The sequence below is a fragment of the Ambystoma mexicanum genome, chromosome 2p (assembly GCF_040938575.1).
Source record: "Ambystoma mexicanum isolate Mex_15411 chromosome 2p, UKY_AmexF1_1, whole genome shotgun sequence".
In the NCBI taxonomy this organism is placed as follows: Eukaryota; Metazoa; Chordata; class Amphibia; order Caudata; family Ambystomatidae; genus Ambystoma; species Ambystoma mexicanum.
Window position 1 is genome coordinate 1,494,169,189 of NC_090923.1, and position 16,723 is coordinate 1,494,185,911.

The window sequence follows — 16,723 nt, forward strand, 5'->3', positions numbered from 1 at the left end:
ATACCAAATCTGAGACCCGTCCTATAACATGAGATGTGATATCCAAATCTTTCCCCTTCCAAACCTTAGACCCTTCCTTTATCATGAGATGTGATATCCAACTCCTTCCCATTCCAATCCTGAGACCCTTCCGATATCATGAGATTTGTTATCTCAATGCTTCTAATATCAAACTTGAGACCCTCCCTATAGCATGAGATGTGACATCCAAGTCCTCCCCATTCCAATCCTGAGACCCTTCCTATAGCATGAGATGTGATATCTCAATTCTTCTAATACCAAACCTGAGACCCTTCCTATAACATGAGATGGGATATCCAACTCCTTCCCATTCCAATCCTGAGACCCTTCCGATAGCAGAGATGTGATATCTCAATGCTTATACCAATCCTGAGACCCTTCCTATGGCCTGAGATGTCATATACAACTCCTTCCCAATCCAATCCTGAGACCCTTCCTATAGCATGAGATGTGATATCTCAATGCTTATACCAAATCTGAGACCCTTCCTATAGCATGAGATGTGATATCCAACTCCTTCCCATTCCAATCCTGAGACCCTTCCTATAGCATGAGATGTGATGTCTCAATGCTTCTAATACCAAACCTGAGATCCTTCCTATAACATGAGATGTGATATCCAACTCCTTCCCATTCCAATCCTGAGACCCTTCCTATAGCATGAGATGTGATGTCTCAATGCTTCTAATACCAAACCTGAGAACCTTCCTACAGCATGCGATGTGATATCTCAATGCTTCTAATACCAAACCTGAGACCAGTCCTATAACATGAGATTGGATATCCAACTCCTTCCCCTTCCAAACCTGAGACCCTTCCTATAGCATGAGATGTGATATCTCAATTCTTCTAATACCAAACCTGAGACCCTTCCTATAACATGAGATGGGATATCCAACTCCTTCCCATTCCAATCCTGAGACCCTTCCGATAGCAGAGATGTGATATCTCAATGCTTATACCAATCCTGAGACCCTTCCTATGGCCTGAGATGTCATATACAACTCCTTCCCAATCCAATCCTGAGACCCTTCCTATAGCATGAGATGTGATATCTCAATGCTTATACCAAATCTGAGACCCTTCCTATAGCATGAGATGTGATATCCAACTCCTTCCCATTCCAATCCTGAGACCCTTCCTATAGCATGATATGTGATATCTCAAGGCCTCTTATACCAAACCTGAGATCCTTCCTCTAACATGAAATGTGATATCCAACTCCTTCCCCTTCCAAACCTGAGAGCCTTCCTATAGCATGAGATATGATATCCAAGTCCTTCCCATTCCAATCCTGAGACCCTTCCTATAACATGAAATGTGATATCCAACTCCTTCCCTTTCCAACCTGAGACCCTTCCTATAGCATGAGATGGGATATCCAACTCCTTCCAAATCCAATACTGATACCCTTCCAATAGCATGAGATGTGATATCCCAATGCTTCTACCAAACCTGAGACCCATACTATGGCATGAGATGTGATATCAAACTCCTTCCCATTCCAATCTTGAGACTCTTCCTATAGCTTGAGATGTGATATCCAACTCCTTCCCATTTCAATTCTGAGACCCTTCCTATGCCATGAGACTTGATATCTCAATGCTTCTAATACCAAATCTGAGACCCGTCCTATAACATGAGATGTGATATCCAAATCTTTCCCCTTCCAAACCTTAGACCCTTCCTTTATCATGAGATGTGATATCCAACTCCTTCCCATTCCAATCCTGAGACCCTTCCGATATCATGAGATTTGTTATCTCAATGCTTCTAATATCAAACTTGAGACCCTCCCTATAGCATGAGATGTGACATCCAAGTCCTCCCCATTCCAATCCTGAGACCCTTCCTATAGCATGAGATGTGATATCTCAATTCTTCTAATACCAAACCTGAGACCCTTCCTATAACATGAGATGGGATATCCAACTCCTTCCCATTCCAATCCTGAGACCCTTCCGATAGCAGAGATGTGATATCTCAATGCTTATACCAATCCTGAGACCCTTCCTATGGCCTGAGATGTCATATACAACTCCTTCCCAATCCAATCCTGAGACCCTTCCTATAGCATGAGATGTGATATCTCAATGCTTATACCAAATCTGAGACCCTTCCTATAGCATGAGATGTGATATCCAACTCCTTCCCATTCCAATCCTGAGACCCTTCCTATAGCATGAGATGTGATGTCTCAATGCTTCTAATACCAAACCTGAGATCCTTCCTATAACATGAGATGTGATATCCAACTCCTTCCCATTCCAATCCTGAGACCCTTCCTATAGCATGAGATGTGATGTCTCAATGCTTCTAATACCAAACCTGAGAACCTTCCTACAGCATGCGATGTGATATCTCAATGCTTCTAATACCAAACCTGAGACCAGTCCTATAACATGAGATTGGATATCCAACTCCTTCCCCTTCCAAACCTGAGACCCTTCCTATAGCATGAGATGTCATATCCAACTTCTTCCCATTCCAATCCTGAGACCCTTCCTATAACATGAGATGTGATGTCTCAATGCTTCTAATACCAAACCTGAGACCCTTCCTAAAGCTTGAGATGTGATATCCAACTCCTTCCCATTCCAATCCTGAGACCCTTCCTATAGCATGAGATGTGATATCTCAATGCTTCTAATACCAAACCTGAGACCCGTCCTATAACATGAGATGTGATATCCAAATCTTTCCCCTTCCAAACCTTAGACCCTTCCTTTATCATGAGATGGATGTGATATCCAACTCCTTCCCATTCCAATCCTGAGACCCTTCCGATATCATGAGATTTGTTATCTCAATGCTTCTAATATCAAACTTGAGACCCTCCCTATAGCATGAGATGTGACATCCAAGTCCTCCCCATTCCAATCCTGAGACCCTTCCTATAGCATGAGATGTGATATCTCAATGCTTCTAATACCAAACCTGAGACCCTTCCTATAACATGAGATGGGATATCCAACTCCTTCCCATTCCAATCCTGAGACCCTTCCGATAGCAGAGATGTGATATCTCAATGCTTATACCAATCCTGAGACCCTTCCTATGGCCTGAGATGTCATATACAACTCCTTCCCAATCCAATCCTGAGACCCTTCCTATAGCATGAGATGTGATATCTCAATGCTTATACCAAATCTGAGACCCTTCCTATAGCATGAGATGTGATATCCAACTCCTTCCCATTCCAATCCTGAGACCCTTCCTATAGCATGAGATGTGATGTCTCAATGCTTCTAATACCAAACCTGAGATCCTTCCTATAACATTAGTTGTGATATCCAACTCCTTCCCATTCCAATCCTGAGACCCTTCCTATAGCATGAGATGTGATGTCTCAATGCTTCTAATACCAAACCTGAGAACCTTCCTACAGCATGCGATGTGATATCTCAATGCTTCTAATACCAAACCTGAGACCAGTCCTATAACATGAGATTGGATATCCAACTCCTTCCCCTTCCAAACCTGAGACCCTTCCTATAGCATGATATGTCATATCCAACTTCTTCCCATTCCAATCCTGAGACCCTTCCTATAACATGAGATGTGATGTCTCAATGCTTCTAATACCAAACCGGAGATCTTTCCTATAACATGAGATGTGATATCCAACTCCTTCCCATTCCAATCCTGAGACCCTTCCTATAGCATGAGATGTGCTATCTCAATGCTTATACCAAACCTGAGACCCTTACTAAAGCTTGAGATGTGATATCCAACTCCTTCCCATTCCAATCCTGAGACCCTTCCTATAGCATGAGATGTGATATCTCAAGGCCTCTAATACCAAACCTGAGATCCTTCCTCTAACATGAAATGTGATATCCAACTCCTTCCCCTTCCAAACCTGAGAGCCTTCCTATAGCATGAGATATGATATCCAAGTCCTTCTCATTCCAATCCTGAGACCCTTCCTATAACATGAAATGTGATATCCAACTCCTTCCCATTCCAACCTGAGACCCTTCCTATAGCATGAGATGGGATATCCAACTCCTTCCAAATCCAATACTGATACCCTTCCAATAGCATGAGATGTGATATCCAAATGCTTCTACCAAACCCGAGACCCATACTATGGCATGAGATGTGATATCAAACTCATTCCCATTCCAATCCTGAGACTCTTCCTATAGCTTGAGATGTGATATCCAACTCCTTCCCATTCCAATTCTGAGACCCTTCCTATGCCATGAGACTTGATATCTCAATGCTTCTAATACCAAACCTGAGACCCGTCCTATAACATAAAATGTGATATCCAAATCTTTCCCCTTCCAAACCTTAGACCCTTCCTTTATCATGAGATGTGATATCCAACTCCTTATAATTCCAATCCTGAGACCCTTCCGATATCATGAGATTTGTTATCTCAATGCTTCTAATATCAAACTTGAGACCCTCCCTATAGCATGAGATGTGACATCCAAGTCCTCCCCATTCCAATCCTGAGACCCTTCCTATAGCATGAGATGTGATATCTCAATGCTTCTAATACCAAACCTGAGACCCTTCCTATAACATGAGATGGGATATCGAACTCCTTCCCATTCCAATCCTGAGACCCTTCCGATAGCAGAGATGTGATATCTCAATGCTTATACCAATCCTGAGACCCTTCCTATGGCCTGAGATGTCATATACAACTCCTTCCCAATCCAATCCTGAGACCCTTCCTATAGCATGAGATGTGATATCTCAATGCTTATACCAAATCTGAGACCCTTCCTATAGCATGAGATGGGATATCCAACTCCTTCCAAATCCAATACTGATACCCTTCCAATAGCATGAGATGTGATATCCCAATGCTTCTACCAAACCTGAGACCCATACTATAGCATGAGATGGGATATCCAACTCCTTCCAAATCCAATACTGATACCCTTCCAATAGCATGTGATGTGATATCCCAATGCTTCTACCAAACCTGAGACCCATACTATGGCATGAGATGTGATATCAAACTCATTCCCATTCCAATCCTGAGACTCTTCCTATAGCTTGAGATGTGATATCCAACTCCTTCCCATTCCAATTCCGAGACCCTTCCTATGCCATGAGACTTGATATCTCAATGCTTCTAATACCAAACCTGAGACCCGTCCTATAACATGAGATGTGATATCCAAATCTTTCCCCTTCCAAACCTTAGACCCTTCCATTATCATGAGATGTGATATCCAACTCCTTCCCATTCCAATCCTGAGACCCTTCCGATATCATGAGATTTGTTATCTCAATGCTTCTAATATCAAACTTGAGACCCTCCCTATAGCATGAGATGTGACATCCAAGTCCTCCTCATTCCAATCCTGAGACCCTTCCTATAGCATGAGATGTGATATCTCAATGCTTCTAATACCAAACCTGAGACCCTTCCTATAACATGAGATGTGATTTCCAAATCCTTCCCCTTCCAAACCTGAGACCCTCCCTTTAGCATGAGATGTGATATACAACTCCTTCCCATTCCAATCCTGAGACCCTTCTGATAGCATGAGATGTGATATCTCAATGCCTCTAATACCAAACCTGAGATCCTATCTCTAACATGAAATGTGATATCCATCTCCTTCCCTTTCCAAACCTGAGACCCTGCCTATAGCATGAGATGTGATATCCAAGTCCTTCCCATTCCAATCCTGAGACCCTTCCTATAGCATGTGATGTGATATCTCAATGCTTATACCAAACCTGAGACCCTTCCTATGGCATGAGATGTCATATACAACTCCTTCCCATTCCAATCCTGAGACCCTTCCTATAGCATGAGATGTGATATCCAACTTCTTCCCATTCCAATCCTCAGACCCTTCCTATAACATGAGATGTGATGTCTCAATGCTTCTAATACCAAACCTGAGATATTTCCTATAATATGAGATGTGATATCCAACTCCTTCCCATTCCAATCCTGAGACCCTTCCTATAGCATGAGATGTGATATCTCAATGCTTATACCAAACCTGAGACCCTTCCTATAGCTTGAGATGTGATATCCAACTCCTTCCCATTCCAATCCAGAGACCCTTCCTATAGCATGAGATGTGATATCTCAAGGCCTCTAATACCAAACCTGAGATCCTTCCGCTAACATGAAATGTGATATCCAACTCCTTCCCCTTCCAAACCTGAGAGCCTTCCTATAGCATGAGATATGATATCCAAGTCCTTCCCATTCCAATCCTGAGACCCTTTCTATAACATGAAATGTGATATCCAACTCCTTCCCATTCCAACCTGAGACCCTTCCTATAGCATGAGATGGGATATCCAACTCCTTCCAAATCCAATACTGATACCCTTCGATAGCATGAGATGTGATATCCCAATGCTTCTACCAAACCTGAGACCCATACTATGGCATGAGATGTGATATCAAACTCCTTCCCATTACAATCCTGAGACCCTTCCTATAGCTTGAGGTGTGATATCCAACTCCTTCCCATTCCAATTCTGAGACCCTTCTTATACCATGAGACTTGATATCTCAATGCTTCTAATACCAAACCTGAGACCCGTCCTATAACATGAGATGTGATATCCAAATCCTTCCCCTTCCAAACCTCAGACCCTTCCTTTATCATGAGATGTGATATCCAACTCCTTCCCATTCCAATCCTGAGACCCTTCCGATATCAAGAGATTTGTTATCTCAATGCTTCTAATATCAAACTTGAGACCCTCCCTATAGCATGAGATGTGACATCCAAGTCCTTCCCATTCCAATCCTGAGACCCTTCCTATAGCATGAGATGTGATATCTCTATGCTTCTAATACCAAACCTGAGACCCTTCCTATAACATGAGATGGGATATCCAACTCCTTCCCATTCCAATCCTGAGACCCTTCCGATAGCAGAGATATGATATCTCAATGCTTATACCAAACCTGAGACCCTTCCTATGGCCTGGGATGTCATATACAACTCCTTCCCATTCCAATCCTGAGACCCTTCCTATAGCATGAGATGTGATATCTCAATGCTTATACCAAATCTGAGACCCTTCCTATAGCATGAGATGTGATATCCAATTCCTTCCCATTCCAATCCTGAGACCCTTCCTATAGCATGAGATGTGATATCTCAATGCTTATACCAAACCTGAGAGCCTACCTATAGCATGAGATGTGATATCCAAGTCCATCCCATTCCAATCCTTAGACCCTTCCTACAGCATGCGATGTGATATCTCAATGATTCTAATACCAAACCAGAGACTCGTTCCTATAACATGAGATGGGATATCCAACTCCTTCCCATTCCAATCCTGAGCCACTTCCGATAGCAGAGATGTGATATCTCAATGCTTATACCAAACCTGAGACCCTTCCTATAACATGAGATGTGATATCCAACTCCTTCCCGTTCCAAACCTGAGACACTAACTATAGCATATGTGATATCCAACTCCTTCCCATTCCAAACATGAGACCCTTCCTATAGCAAGAAAGTAATATCCAACTCCTACCCATTCCAATCCTGAGACCCTTCCTATAGCAAGAGATGTGATATCCAAATCCTTCCCATTCGAATCCTGAGACCCTTCCTATAACATGTGATGTGATATCCAACTCCTTCCCATTCCAACCTGAGACACTTCCTATAGCATGAGAAGGGATATCCAACTCCTTCCCAATCCAATCCTGATACCCTTCCGATAGCAGAGATGTGATATCTCAATGCTTATACCAAACCTGAGACCCTTCCTATAGCATGAGAAGGGATATCCAACTCCTTCCCAATCCAATCCTGAGACCCTTCCGATAGCAGAGACGTGATATCTCAATGCTTCTACCAAACCTGAGACCCTTCCTTTAGCATGAGATGTGATATCCAAATCCTTCACATTCCAATCCTGAGACCCTTCCTATAGCATGAGAAGGGATATCTCAATGCTTCTAATACCAAATCTGAGATCCTTCCTATAACATGAGATGTGATATCCAATTCCTTCCCATTCCAATCCTGAGACCCTTCCGATAGCAGAGATGTGATATCTCAATGCTTATACCAAACCTGAGACCCTTCCTATGGCCTGAGATGTCATATACAACTCCTTCCCATTCCAATCCTGAGACCCTTCCTATAGCATGAGATGTGATATCTCAATGCTTATACCAAATCTGAGACCCTTCCTATAGCATGAGATGTGATATCCAACTCCTTCCCATTCCAATCCTGAGACCCTTATGAAAGCATGAGATGTGATATCTCAATGCTTCTAATACCAAACCTGAGATCCTTCCTATAACATGAGATGTGATTTCCAAATCCTTCCCCTTCCAAACCTGAGACCCTCCCTTTAGCATGAGATGTGATATCCAACTCCTTCCCATTCCAATCCTGAGACCCTTCTGATAGCATGAGATGTGATATCTCAATGCCTCTAATACCAAACCTGAGATCCTACCTCTAACATGAAATGTGATATCCATCTCATTCCCTTTCCAAACCTGAGACCCTGCCTATAGCATGAGATGTGATATCCAAGTCCTTCCCATTCCAATCCTGAGACCCTTCCTATAGCATGTGATGTGATATCTCAATGCTTATACCAAACCTGAGACCCTTCCTATGGCATGAGATGTCATATACAACTCCTTCCCATTCCAATCCTGAGACCCTTCCTATAGCATGAGATGTGATATATCAATGCTTATACCAAATCTGAGACCCTTCCTATAGCAAGAGATGTGATATCCAACTTCTTCCCATTCCAATCCTGAGACCCTTCCTATAAAATGAGATGTGATGTCTCAATGCTTCTAATACCAAACCTGAGATCTTTCCTATAACATGAGATGTGATATCCAACTCCTTCCCATTCCAATCCTGAGACCCTTCCTATAGCATGAGATGTGATATCACAATGCTTATACCAAACCTGAGACTGTTCCTATAGCTTGAGATGTGATATCCAACTCCTTCCCATTCCAATCCTGAGACCCTTCCTATAGCATGAGATGTGATATCTCAAGGCCTCTAATACCAAACCTGAGATCCTTCCTCTAACATGAAATGTGATATCCAACTCCTTCCCCTTCCAAACCTGAGAGCCTTCCTATAGCATGGGATATGATATCCAAGTCCTTCCCATTCCAATCCTGAGACCCTTCCTATAACATGAAATGTGATATCCAACTCCTTCCCATTCCAACCTGAGACCCTTCCTATATCATGAGATGGGATATCTCAATGCTTCTAATACCAAACCTGAGACTCTTCCTATAACCTGAGATGGGATATCCAACTCCTTCCCATTCCAATCCTAAGACCCTTTCGATAGCAGAGATGTGATATCTCAATGCTTATACCAAACCTGAGACCCTTCCTACGGCATGAGATGTCATATACAACTCCTTCCCATTCCAATCCTGAGACCCTTCCTATAGCACGAGATGTGATATCTCAATGCTTATACCAAATCTGAGACCCTTCCTCTAGCATGAGATGTGATATCCAACTCCTTCCCATTCCAATCCTGAGACCCTTCCTATAGCATTAGATGTGATATCCAACTCCTTCCCATTCCAATCCTGAGACCCTTCCTATAGCAAGAGATGTGACATCCAACTTCTTCCCATTCCAATCCTGAGACCCTTCCTATAACATGAGATGTGATGTCTCAATGCTTCTAATACCAAACCTGAGATCTTTCCTATAACATGAGATGTGATATCCAACTCCTTCCCATTCCAATCCTGAGACCCTTCCTATAGCATGAGATATGATATCACAATGCTTATACCAAACCTGAGACTGTTCCTATAGCTTGAGATGTGATATCCAACTCCTTCCCATTCCAATCCTGAGACCCTTCCTATAGCATGAGATGTGATATCTCAAGGCCTCTAATACCAAACCTGAGATCCTTCCTCTAACATGAAATGTGATATCCAACTCCTTCCCCTTCCAAACCTGAGAGCCTTCCTATAGCATGGGATATGATATCCAAGTCCTTCCCATTCCAATCCTGAGACCCTTCCTATAACATGAAATGTGATATCCAACTCCTTCCCATTCCAACCTGAGACCCTTCCTATATCATGAGATGGGATATCTCAATGCTTCTAATACCAAACCTGGGACTCTTCCTATAACCTGAGATGGGATATCCAACTAATTCCCATTCCAATCCTAAGACCCTTTCGATAGCAGAGATGTGATATCTCAATGCTTATACCAAACCTGAGACCCTTCCTACGGCATGAGATGTCATATACAACTCCTTCCCATTCCAATCCTGAGACCCTTCCTATAGCACGAGATGTGATATCTCAATGCTTATACCAAACCTGAGACCCTTCCTCTAGCATGAGATGTGATATCCAACTCCTTCCCATTCCAATCCTGAGACCCTTCCTATAGCATTAGATGTGATATCCAACTCCTTCCCATTCCAATCCTGAGACCCTTCCTATAGCCTGAGATCTGATATCTCAATGCCTCTAATACCAAACCTGAGATCCTTCCTCTAACATGAAATGTGATATCCAACTCCTTCCCTTTCCAAACCTGAGAGCCTATCTATAGCATGAGATGTGATATCCAAGTCCTTCCCATTCCAATCCTGAGACACTTCCGATAGCAGAGATGTGATATCTCAATGCTTATACCAAACCTGAGACCCTTCCTACGGCATGAGATGTCATATACAACTCCTTCCCATTCCAATCCTGAGACCCTTCCTATAGCACGAGATGTGATATCTCAATGCTTATACCAAACCTGAGACCCTTCCTCTAGCATGAGATGTGATATCCAACTCCTTCCCATTCCAATCCTGAGACCCTTCCTATAGCATGAGATGGGATATCTCAATGCTTCTAATACCAAACCTGAGACTCTTCCTATAACCTGAGATGGGATATCCATCTCCTTCCCATTCCAATCCTAAGACCCTTTCGATAGCAGAGATGTGATATCTCAATGCTTATACCAAACCTGAGACCCTTCCTACGGCATGAGATGTCATATACAACTCCTTCCCATTCCAATCCTGAGACCCTTCCTATAGCACGAGATGTGATATCTCAATGCTTATACCAAACCTGAGACCCTTCCTCTAGCATGAGATGTGATATCCAACTCCTTCCCTTTCCAAACCTGAAAGCCTATCTATAGCATGAGATGTGATATCCAAGTCCTTCCCATTCCAATCCTGAGACACTTCCGATAGCAGAGATGTGATATCTCAATGCTTATACCAAACCTGAGACCCTTCCTATAACATGAGATGTGATATCCAACTCCTTCCCGTTCCAAACCTGAGACCCTTCCTTTAGCATGAGATGTGATATCCAGCTCCTTCCCATTCCAATCCTGAGAAACTTCCGATAGCATGAGATGTGATATCTCAATGCTTCTACCAAACCTGAGACCCTTCCTTTAGCATGGGATGTGATAACCAACTCCTTCCCATTCCAATCCTGAGACCCTTCCTATAGCCTGAGATCTGATATCTCAATGCCTCTAATACCAAACCTGAGATCCTTCCTCTAACATGAAATGTGATATCCAACTCCTTCCCTTTCCAAACCTGAGAGCCTATCTATAGCATGAGATGTGATATCCAAGTCCTTCCCATTCCAATCCTGAGACACTTCCGATAGCAGAGATGTGATATCTCAATGCTTATACCAAACCTGAGACCCTTCCTACGGCATGAGATGTCATATACAACTCCTTCCCATTCCAATCCTGAGACCCTTCCTATAGCACGAGATGTGATATCTCAATGCTTATACCAAACCTGAGACCCTTCCTCTAGCATGAGATGTGATATCCAACTCCTTCCCATTCCAATCCTGAGACCCTTCCTATAGCATGAGATGGGATATCTCAATGCTTCTAATACCAAACCTGAGACTCTTCCTATAACCTGAGATGGGATATCCATCTCCTTCCCATTCCAATCCTAAGACCCTTTCGATAGCAGAGATGTGATATCTCAATGCTTATACCAAACCTGAGACCCTTCCTACGGCATGAGATGTCATATACAACTCCTTCCCATTCCAATCCTGAGACCCTTCCTATAGCACGAGATGTGATATCTCAATGCTTATACCAAACCTGAGACCCTTCCTCTAGCATGAGATGTGATATCCAACTCCTTCCCTTTCCAAACCTGAAAGCCTATCTATAGCATGAGATGTGATATCCAAGTCCTTCCCATTCCAATCCTGAGACACTTCCGATAGCAGAGATGTGATATCTCAATGCTTATACCAAACCTGAGACCCTTCCTATAACATGAGATGTGATATCCAACTCCTTCCCGTTCCAAACCTGAGACCCTTCCTTTAGCATGAGATGTGATATCCAGCTCCTTCCCATTCCAATCCTGAGAAACTTCCGATAGCATGAGATGTGATATCTCAATGCTTCTACCAAACCTGAGACCCTTCCTTTAGCATGGGATGTGATAACCAACTCCTTCCCATTCCAATCCTGAGACCCTTCCTATAGCATGAGATGTGATATCTCAATACTTCTAATACCAAACCTGAGATCCTTCTGATAACATGAGATGTGATATCCAAATCCTTCCCCTTCCAAACCTGAGACCCTTCCTATAGCAAGAAAGTAATATCCAACTCCTACCCATTCCAATCCTGAGACCCTTCCTATAGCAAGAGATGTGATATCCAAATCCTTCCCATTCCAATCCTGAGACCCTTCCTATAACATGTGATGTGATATCCAACTCCTTCCCATTCCAACCTGAGACACTTCCTATAGCATGAGAAGGGATATCCAACTCCTTCCCAATCCAATCCTGATACCCTTCCGATAGCAGAGATGTGATATCTCAATGCTTATACCAAACCTGAGACCCTTCCTATAGCATGAGAAGGGATATCCAACTCCTTCCCAATCCAATCCTGAGACCCTTCCGATAGCAGAGACGTGATATCTCAATGCTTCTACCAAACCTGAGACCCTTCCTTTAGCATGAGATGTGATATCCAAATCCTTCACATTCCAATCCTGAGACCCTTCCTATAGCATGAGAAGGGATATCTCAATGCTTCTAATACCAAATCTGAGATCCTTCCTATAACATGAGATGTGATATCCAATTCCTTCCCATTCCAATCCTGAGACCCTTCCGATAGCAGAGATGTGATATCTCAATGCTTATACCAAACCTGAGACCCTTCCTATGGCCTGAGATGTCATATAAAACTCCTTCCCATTCCAATCCTGAGACCCTTCCTATAGCATGAGATGTGATATCTCAATGCTTATACCAAATCTGAGACCCTTCCTATAGCATGAGATGTGATATCCAACTCCTTCCCATTCCAATCCTGAGACCCTTCCTATAGCATGAGATTTGATGTCTCAATGCTTCTAATACCAAACCTGAGATCCTTCCTATAACATGAGATGTGATATCCAACTCCTTCCCATTCCAATCCTGAGACCCTTATGAAAGCATGAGATGTGATATCTCAATGCTTCTAATACCAAACCTGAGATCCTTCCTATAACATGAGATGTGATTTCCAAATCCTTCCCCTTCCAAACCTGAGACCCTCCCTTTAGCATGAGATGTGATATCCAACTCCTTCCCATTCCAATCCTGAGACCCTTCTGATAGCATGAGATGTGATATCTCAATGCCTCTAATACCAAACCCGAGATCCTACCTCTAACATGAAATGTGATATCCATCTCATTCCCTTTCCAAACCTGAGACCCTGCCTATAGCATGAGATGTGATATCCAAGTCCTTCCCATTCCAATCCTGAGACCCTTCCTATAGCATGTGATGTGATATCTCAATGCTTATACCAAACCTGAGACCCTTCCTATGGCATGAGATGTCATATACAACTCCTTCCCATTCCAATCCTGAGACCCTTCCTATAGCATGAGATGTGATATCTCAATGCTTATACCAAATCTGAGACCCTTCCTATAGCAAGAGATGTGATATCCAACTTCTTCCCATTCCAATCCTGAGACCCTTCCTATTAAATGAGATGTGATGTCTCAATGCTTCTAATACCAAACCTGAGATCTTTCCTATAACATGAGATGTGATATCCAACTCCTTCCCATTCCAATCCTGAGACCCTTCCTATAGCATGAGATGTGATATCACAATGCTTATACCAAACCTGAGACTGTTCCTATAGCTTGAGATGTGATATCCAACTCCTTCCCATTCCAATCCTGAGACCCTTCCTATTGCATGAGATGTGATATCTCAAGGCCTCTAATACCAAACCTGAGATCCTTCCTCTAACATGAAATGTGATATCCAACTCCTTCCCCTTCCAAACCTGAGAGCCTTCCTATAGCATGGGATATGATATCCAAGTCCTTCCCATTCCAATCCTGAGACCCTTCCTATAACATGAAATGTGATATCCAACTCCTTCCCATTCCAACCTGAGACCCTTCCTATATCATGAGATGGGATATCTCAATGCTTCTAATACCAAACCTGAGACTCTTCCTATAACCTGAGATGGGATATCCAACTCCTTCCCATTCCAATCCTAAGACCCTTTCGATAGCAGAGATGTGATATCTCAATGCTTATACCAAACCTGAGACCCTTCCTACGGCATGAGATGTCATATACAACTCCTTCCCATTCCAATCCTGAGACCCTTCCTATAGCACGAGATGTGATATCTCAATGCTTATACCAAACCTGAGACCCTTCCTCTAGCATGAGATGTGATATCCAACTCCTTCCCATTCCAATCCTGAGACCCTTCCTATAGCATTAGATGTGATATCCAACTCCTTCCCATTCCAATCCTGAGACCCTTCCTATAGCAAGAGATGTGACATCCAACTTCTTCCCATTCCAATCCTGAGACCCTTCCTATAACATGAGATGTGATGTCTCAATGCTTCTAATACCAAACCTGAGATCTTTCCTATAACATATGTGATATCAAACTCCTTCCCATTCCAATCCTGAGACCCTTCCTATAGCACGAGATGTGATATCTCAATGCTTATACCAAACCTGAGACCCTTCCTCTAGCATGAGATGTGATATCCAACTCCTTCCCATTCCAATCCTGAGACCCTTCCTATAGCATTAGATGTGATATCCAACTCCTTCCCATTCCAATCCTGAGACCCTTCCTATAGCAAGAGATGTGACATCCAACTTCTTCCCATTCCAATCCTGAGACCCTTCCTATAACATGAGATGTGATGTCTCAATGCTTCTAATACCAAACCTGAGATCTTTCCTATAACATGAGATGTGATATCCAACTCCTTCCCATTCCAATCCTGAGACCCTTCCTATAGCATGAGATGTGATATCACAATGCTTATACCAAACCTGAGACTGTTCCTATAGCTTGAGATGTGATATCCAACTCCTTCCCATTCCAATCCTGAGACCCTTCCTATAGCATGAGATGTGATATCTCAAGGCCTCTAATACCAAACCTGAGATCCTTCCTCTAACATGAAATGTGATATCCAACTCCTTTCCCTTCCAAACCTGAGAGCCTTCCTATAGCATGGGATATGATATCCAAGTCCTTCCCATTCCAATCCTGAGACCCTTCCTATAACATGAAATGTGATATCCAACTCCTTCCCATTCCAACCTGAGACCCTTCCTATATCATGAGATGGGATATCTCAATGCTTCTAATACCAAACCTGAGACTCTTCCTATAACCTGAGATGGGATATCCAACTAATTCCCATTCCAATCCTAAGACCCTTTCGATAGCAGAGATGTGATATCTCAATGCTTATACCAAACCTGAGACCCTTCCTACGGCATGAGATGTCATATACAACTCCTTCCCATTCCAATCCTGAGACCCTTCCTATAGCACGAGATGTGATATCTCAATGCTTATACCAAACCTGAGACCCTTCCTCTAGCATGAGATGTGATATCCAACTCCTTCCCATTCCAATCCTGAGACCCTTCCTATAGCATTAGATGTGATATCCAACTCCTTCCCATTCCAATCCTGAGACCCTTCCTATAGCCTGAGATCTGATATCTCAATGCCTCTAATACCAAACCTGAGATCCTTCCTCTAACATGAAATGTGATATCCAACTCCTTCCCTTTCCAAACCTGAGAGCCTATCTATAGCATGAGATGTGATATCCAAGTCCTTCCCATTCCAATCCTGAGACACTTCCGATAGCAGAGATGTGATATCTCAATGCTTATACCAAACCTGAGACCCTTCCTACGGCATGAGATGTCATATACAACTCCTTCCCATTCCAATCCTGAGACCCTTCCTATAGCACGAGATGTGATATCTCAATGCTTATACCAAACCTGAGACCCTTCCTCTAGCATGAGATGTGATATCCAACTCCTTCCCATTCCAATCCTGAGACCCTTCCTATAGCATGAGATGGGATATCTCAATGCTTCTAATACCAAACCTGAGACTCTTCCTATAACCTGAGATGGGATATCCAACTCCTTCCCATTCCAATCCTAAGACCCTTTCGATAGCAGAGATGTGATATCTCAATGCTTATACCAAACCTGAGACCCTTCCTACGGCATGAGATGTCATATACAACTCCTTCCCATTCCAATCCTGAGACCCTTCCTATAGCACGAGATGTGATATCTCAATGCTTATACCAAACCTGAGACCCTTCCTCTAGCATGAGATGTGATATCCAACTCCTTCCCTTTCCAAACC